Source organism: Saccopteryx leptura, chromosome 3 (genome assembly GCF_036850995.1).
Source record: "Saccopteryx leptura isolate mSacLep1 chromosome 3, mSacLep1_pri_phased_curated, whole genome shotgun sequence".
Taxonomy (NCBI): domain Eukaryota; kingdom Metazoa; phylum Chordata; class Mammalia; order Chiroptera; family Emballonuridae; genus Saccopteryx; species Saccopteryx leptura.
Window position 1 is genome coordinate 170409546 of NC_089505.1, and position 7977 is coordinate 170417522.

Sequence of the window (7977 nt, forward strand, 5' to 3'; positions counted from 1 at the left end):
TCCAACCACTGAGATTTGGTTTTGTCCTCGATGTGTATTATTTGAATAAATTAACCCCTGGAAGTATAATATGTGCTCAATAAATGTTGAATAAGTTCATGAAATAGGAATAAACTAATGATTTCTGGTACCAAAAATTCTTAATGCAGGCCTAGAAGGTGGTCTGAGGGACTGCACTACCTGATCACATGCATTTTCTTGCAATGACCTCGGGTCTACACACATCCTTTCTGAGTCAATTTCACAGTTTACATGAATGCTAACTAGAAAAATATATTGAAATGTTGTCTTATAAAATCAAGAAATATTTTCACTAGAATTTTTGTTTTGGTTAAAGCAAAACCTTGTTGGATGCATGCAAACTTAGCTTGTGTCTTATCTCCCAGGACTTATCTAAACCACCAGTACAGCTGGCTGCCTAGAGCCCAGGACATGTGCTCCTCTCTCTCCTTTACTCAGTGACATCAAGAAATAATAATGACCTCTTTCAGCTGTGTAGCTCAGGCCCACAAGGCCTGAAACATTTCACTTGTGCCCCAAGAGAATGTCCGGGAGAGTGTGGATCCCTAGACCCTGGTCAAAGATGTCATCCCAGCTCATGATCCCCTTATAAATAACTTGTAGTCAAGGATATGTGAAATCCTTCAGAGATTAGATGCCCCTATTTTTGTTTAGTCCCTATATAACCTTTTCTATCTTCTTCTCTATCTCTTTCTTTCACTTTCTTTTTCTTTCTCTCTCTCTTTCTTTCTTTCTTTCTTTCTTTCTTTCTTTCTTTCTTTCTTTCTTTCTTTCTTTCTTTCTTTCTTTCATCTCCTTCCTTCCTTCTTCCCTCCCTTCCTTCTTTCTTTCCTTCCTTTTCATTTTTCTTTTTTATTTTTCTTAAGTAAGAGGAGGAAAGACAAGAGACAGACTCCAGCATGTGCCCCAGCCAGGATCCACCCAGCAAGCCCCCTACAGGTCAATGCTCTGCTCATCTGGACTTACTGCTTGGCAACTGAGCTATTTTTAGCACCTGAGGTAGAGGCTCCACAGAGCCATCTTCAGTACCCAGACAGATATGCAAGAAACAATTGAGCCATAGCTACAGAGGGGAAGAGACAGAAAGAGAGAGAAAAAAAGAGAGAGAAGGGGAGGGGAAAAGGTGCAGAAGCAGATGGTCACTTCTCCTGTATGCTCTGACTGGAATTGAACCCAGGACATCCACACACTGAGCCAATACTCTACCACTGAGCCAACTGGCCAGGGCCCCTTCCTTATTTATTTATTTATTTATTTATTTATTTATTTATTTATTTATTTATTTTATTTTTTTGTATTTTTCTGAAGTTGGAAACTAGGAGGCAGTCAGACAGATTCCTGCATGCGCCCGACCAGGATCCACCCAGCATGTCCACCAGGGGGCGACGCTCTGCCCATCTGGGTTGTTGCTTTGCTGCGATCAGAGCCATTCTAGCACCTGAGGCGGAGGCCATGTAGCCACCCCCAGCGCCCGGGCCAGCTCTGCTCCAATGGAGCCTTGGCTGTGGGAGAGGAAGAGAGAGACAGAGAGGAAGGAGAGGGGTGGAGAAGCAGATGGGTGCTTCTCCTGTGTGCCCTGGCCAGGAATTGAACCTGGGACCCCTGCACACCAGGCTGATGCTCTACCACTGAGCCAACCGGCCAGGGCCCCTTTTTATTTATTAATTCAACAAGTATTATTGAGCTCCTACAATCTTCAAGGGGCTGAATAGGAACTGAAGATTCAGCTGGAACAAGCCTAAGTGGTCTTTGCTCTCATGGGGATTGCGCACAGGCGAGAGGGTGAGGCAATGAACAAGAAACTAGTTAATTAATGAAACATCCTGTGATTATAAGTATCAGAAAGGCAGTGAACAGGATGCTGTGATAAGACTAATATGGGGAAAGCATGTTATTTCTTATGCACTGAAATATGTGTAACTGGGCCACTGTGTACAGGTGTGAATAACACTGAACAAGTGTTTTGGGGGCAGCTCATAGAGGAGAAAGCTCGGGTCAGTCTTCCTGGTACAGCAGGGAGAAGACAACTTAAAATGCCAGGGCCATTTTATCAGAGAGAAGGGGACATCCTTCTGGTTTATTATGGTATCTCCAGTGCACAGCACTGTTCTGGCACACAGAAAATGCTTCAAAAGTAGTGACTGATGGACAAGCCAACTGCCCTGCAAAGCATACGTTTATGGGACCAGTTCCTCTCCTCCTCCTCCTCCTCCTCTTCCTCTTCCTTCTCCCCATCCTCCTTCTTTCTTTCTTTTTTTTATTTTTTATTATTTTTTTATGTGAGAGGCGGGGAGGCAGAGACAGACCCACATGCGCCCTGACCGGGATCTACCGGGCAAGCCCGCTAGGGGGCAATGCTCTGCCCATCTGGGGCTGCTGCTCCATTGCTGAGGAATGGAGACATCCTCAAGGTGAGGCCATGGAGACATCCTCAGCACCCAAGGCCAACTTGCTCAAACCACTTGAGCCACTGCTGTAGAGGGGAAGAGAGAGAAAGAGAAAATGAGGGGAGGAAAGAGAGAGGAGGGGTGGAGAATCAGATGGTTGCCTCTCCTGTTTATCCTGACAAGGAACTGAACCCGGGAGTTCCACATGCCAGGCTGACACTCTACCACTGAGCCAACAAGCCAAGACTTCCTTCTTCTTTTTCTTAATTTTTTGTCCTAAGTAGAAGAAAATCCAGCAGGCTTAACTGATGTCCAGACACCTTTCCATACATGGCAGACCTGGGTGTCTCTGGGCAGGACCTCCTGGAAGGCTCTTAGTAAGAAGTACTAAGCCACCTGGTGTAGGGATGCATGCGAACTTTCCTCATGGCCGCTAACAAGTGGTCAAACCACAGGAGGACACCTCTTGGAAGTGACAAAACATTGTTGCTAGCTGATTGGATGTTTGGGAAAGAATTAACTCTTGGGGTCAAATTGTTATTTACCAGAAGAAAATGAACACTCTTTGTTCACCTGGGCAGGGTTCATTAGGAAATCACAATACCCCATTATACCATTCACCCTCCAATAATTCATTTAATTGTACACAGGCTGGTTTTTTAATAGACCATTAACTTCTCTTGTGGCAGCTTTAAAAATATGAAGGAAAGAAGGGATTAAATCTTGTCTTGAAAAGAAGAAATATGCATTTTCATAATAAGCATGTTTTAAAATTATAGGGAATAACTCAGTAAAGATAGCATTTTCACTCTTTTTATAAGATTTTGCATTTTTCATTTATTATTATCATGTTACCTGGGTGGCTTTGGGGTAGCTACTAAAGATTATGGTCAGGCCACCACCCCATCCCTCACCAGAGCCTTTTTCTTGTTGATTGATGGTATAAAACCTTCAATGTTTATAGCACACCATACTTGTTGCCTTGAGCATAAACACTGAGAATAAAGAAGTAATTAACACAGGTGTTAATCTTATCTCACAATACCTGTGTTCTGAAATGTGTTTACTATCAGTAATTTTTAGCATTTTCAATGTGATATTCAACAAGCTACAATAGGATAATCATACTTAATTTAAAAGATTCATTTTAATGTTATCCAAACAAGTTAGACTGGGACCATAGAAAAGAGAGTGGGGAGGAATGATGCCTTAGTCTAGTTCATTTAAATGTGCAAACCACAAAGATAGATGATAAACTGGGTGCAGGTCAGACATACATCACTGCTTCCTTTCCCAACCCAACTGATTTGATCTCAATACCTCCCAAGTCTTCCGTGAGGCCAGGTGCAAGAGGCAGACTAAAGCACCCCTGGAGATGAATGACCTGTTGTGAAAGCCCCATAAGCTTTCTTTTCTCAGGACACAGCATTAGAGTAGCCATCGGAGCTAAAACGATTACTGCTGGGCCATTGCCAAACAGGAGCTATCATATTCCCAGCTGAAATAGAAGAAAGAAAGAAAGAAAGAAAGAAAGAAAGAAAGAAAGAAAGAAGGAAGGAAGGAAGGAAGGAAGGAAGGAAGGAAGGAAGGAAGGAAGGAAGGAAGGAAGGAAGGAAGGAAATGTAAGTTGAAGCCAAATGAAATATAATCCTATTTCCTTTTTATCCAAAGTGATTTCAATGGACAAAAGATAGGAACTCTTCTGAGAGAAAATTAAATGAGGTCTCAGATTCATCGCAGTGGCTTTTAAGGGCAGTAGGATGGTGGCTGGAGAGGGAGGGAAGGACACTTTGCCTCCCAAAGGCTTGTCTCTGAATGTTTAAAAAGAGAGGGAGGCTAGGGTGAATTAAAGCTCTGCCGCCTGACCTGTGGTGGCGCAGTGGATAAAGCGTTGACCTGGAAATGCTGAGGTCGCCGGTTCGAAACCCTGGGCTTGCCTGGTCAAGGCACATATGGGAGTTGATGCTTCCAGCTCCTCCCCCACTTCTCTCTCTCTGTCTCTCCTCTCTGTCTCTTTCTCTCCTCTCTAAAATGAATAAATAAAAATAAATAAAAAATAAAATAAAATAAAAAAATAAAAAATAAAAAAGCTCTGCCTTACTGACATTCCTCCCACCAGGAGTGTTTGTCTCCTGCAAAATCACTGCTGGAAGCAATTGGGGTATCACTGAAGGTTCTTGAAAAGGAGAGTGGTATGACGAAAGTGGCAGTTAAAAAGCTGACCTCATCAGTTCTCAATACATATTTGTGACCCTGGCTGGTGGCTCTTTGGATAGAGCGTTGGCCTGGCATATGGACGCCCCAGGTTCAATTCATGGTCAGGGCACACAGGAGAAGTGACCATCTGCTTCTCCCTGTCTCCCTATCCCCCTTCTCTCCCTCTTCTCCTTCCCTAGCCAGGGGCTCAGCTGGCTCAAGCATGGCCCTGGGCACTAAGGATAGCTTGGTTGGTCTGAGCGCATTAGCATCAGGTGCTAAAAATAGCTCGGTACTCAAGCATCGGCCACAGACGTGGTTGTCAGGTGGATCTGGTCAGGGTGTGGAAGTCTGCCTCACTATCTCCCCTCCTCTCACCGAAAAAAAACAAAACATATTTGTTGAACAAATGAATGACTCATACTAAGACCAAGACACATACATAAATTTGGCCACTTCTGGGGATTTCAGTAAAGCTCTATGAAAAAGAGATTAGAAAATAATATCCAATCAATACCATAATTATGGCTTTAGGTCATTGATAGCTTTTTTTATTAGCTTATTTTAAAGTCAATGTAACAAAAGTATTGGACAGATTTGACTCGTGGAATGTGATAAAACTAAAGGAGTGGTAACCATTTCCTGCCCTGGATGAATATGACTCACCCGTAGATAATACATGATCTAGGCTGCGGCCATTTTAAAGTCACAAACCCAGCCTGAGACACACATTAGAATACCCAGCCCTGGAAAAAATAAAAACATTTAATTTTCTTTAATGTCAAATCTCCCTTTCTCAGGCCACACCGCAGTGGACTGTCAGCCCACATTTATTTTTTATTTGTCTTTTCTCATTAGGTTTAATTGTAGGGTTGGAACAGAGAGAGAGAAAGGGAACATTGAAACTAGAAATGTTCTTACTTCTATGTCTGCCATAACTTGACTTGTGCTGAGTTAGGCTCATATTTAAAGCTGATATTCTCTGAGGGCACTTTTGGGGGTCCCTCTACTGGGACTCTGGAGATGAACTGACCCCTCTTCAGCTGGCTGCTCTCCATTCTCTGAGACCCACCCCACACCATTTGGGTCCCATCGTCCTTTCTGGAGGTCTCTCAGGAGGATTCTAAAGCCGCCTCCTCAGAATGGCAGGTCCTGGGTCCTGTGTGCTCTGCATCGGGAAAACACCGTTTGTCCTGCCACTGACCGAGTGATGTAATGTCCCAGACAAAGCCGCTACTTGCCTTGGCTCCGCAGCCTCCAATGCAGCCTACCGGGTTCTCTCTTACCCTGATATTTCCTGGGGCAGAGATTAGCCCTCAGTTCATTGGACCTCTCCAACTCCAGGCATATGTCAGACTCTCAAAGTTGTCGTGCTGAAGACCCCCCAAGAGTTGAGAAAGGGTTCAGGCACACCCTCAGTCCTTATTTCCTCATGGGAAGATAGGACCTGAAGGTCTTAGCACAAATTTCTCCAAAGAAGTCCTCACCAGAATCTTCCATCCTGCTGCCCATTCTCCTAAAATCTTTTATACTCTTGAAGTGTGAAAGAAGCCCCCGGATAAATGTCATGAATTTTTAAGAACCACAGATTTAAAAAAAGTTATATTCTTTTGATGGCTTTCTGTCTTATTTACTTGGCTATCTCCAAGCTGTAATGGCAGTAACTAGAGAAACTGGGGGAGAAGTGCCTATTCAACGTCAGGTTACATCCATGCCATAAACTCTACGTAGGGCATTCTATAAAGTAGCTTCAGTTCTTCTCAGTGAATATTCTTCTCCTTTCAAGCCTGAAGTTAAAAGGACTTCTGAACTACCCAGACAAACTGGTAAATGATACTGCATTCCTAACAGGTTATAATTGCTGCCTGACCAGCAGAAGCACTCAGGTTGTGTAGAAGATTTCACAGTTTGAGGGGTACTCTTTAAAAAAATGCATTAAGAGTACAAAACTGGATATGAAAGCAAATATTTATTTCTATTGAAAAAAATTTACAACAAATTACAAATTTTAAAATGCTGACTAATACCAGAAACATCAAAAATCCAGAAAAATCACACAATGATTTTATGAATAAGTTGTCTTATCTATCTATATATATACCTCTATATTTTCTTTTGAAAATTGATGGTTGACAATTCTTAATAAATATTAATTTCTTTTGAAATTAAGGCATACACAAAAGTAATTAAAATGCATTAAAAACCTCTCTCCATTGCATTAAGCTACTTCGTTATGTAATCACATTATTCTTATACCAAATACATTTATTTGTTTATAAATGTATAGTGATTTTTGGCACTGGATTGTTTCTTTAGGTTGTTGTGCACCCTTCATGGGTACGTTTCCACCCATTCTGTGTAAAACTACTGATTTTCTTCAGATGTGATGGGATCCAGTGTGTTGGATGTATAAAATATATGGCCAAACAAATAGACATAGTCACTGTGGAACTGACACTAGTTTGTGTCCTACAAACACAGGAATTCTGATAAATCCTATTTTGTGTGATGTATATACATTTTTTTATTTTAATATTTTATTTTTTAAGGAATTTATTCATTTTAAAGAGGAAAGAGAGAGACAGAGAAGGGAGGAGGAGCAGGAAGTATCAACTCCCATTTGTGCCTTAACCAGACAAGCCCAGGGTATCAAACCGGTGAACTCAGTGTTCCAGGTCAACACTTTTATCCACTGTGCCATCATAGGTTAGGTCTTTTGTGTGATGTATATTAAGAAAGAAAAGATGTTATGGGTTTCTAGTTACATACATTGTTTATTGAGTATATATATGCCCAGCAGAACAGAACTTTTGTTTTGACAAAGCATCTGTGAGAATCAAATTCTGTGCTTATTTTACATATCTGAAGATTGGCAGAGTTTTCCACAGCCTACCTTCCAGCTTCATACTTTTGAAAACTTTTTTCTCCTTCAATACCCACATACTTCCAATGCCCGATGTAATAGGTCATGTTCATATCACAGTATGGCCTCTGATATTGCCAAAGCAGGCAGTGGGAATATTGCTGGAAGCCATTCCTGCACCAGAATAGCTGGCAATAACTTAACTAGATGTGAAAGTGACCACATAAATATAACCTTCTTAACCCAAACTGTGTATTTTCCACTCAATTTCCTCTTAGCCAGTTCCCAAATAGCCCATGGTCTAACACTACTCTACAGAAGGGCAAGTATAACAGAGGCTAAATGGAGAGGAAAGAGACAGAGGTCTTAACTGATTGTGGCTAACATATCTTACAAGTTTTACAAAAGCATCTGATCACGTGATCGCATTGCCTGGGTCCCAAACAGGGCCTGAAAGGGGCCTGGAACGTCTTTAACTTCAAGGCAAATCTTTCCTGTCAACCAGAGATG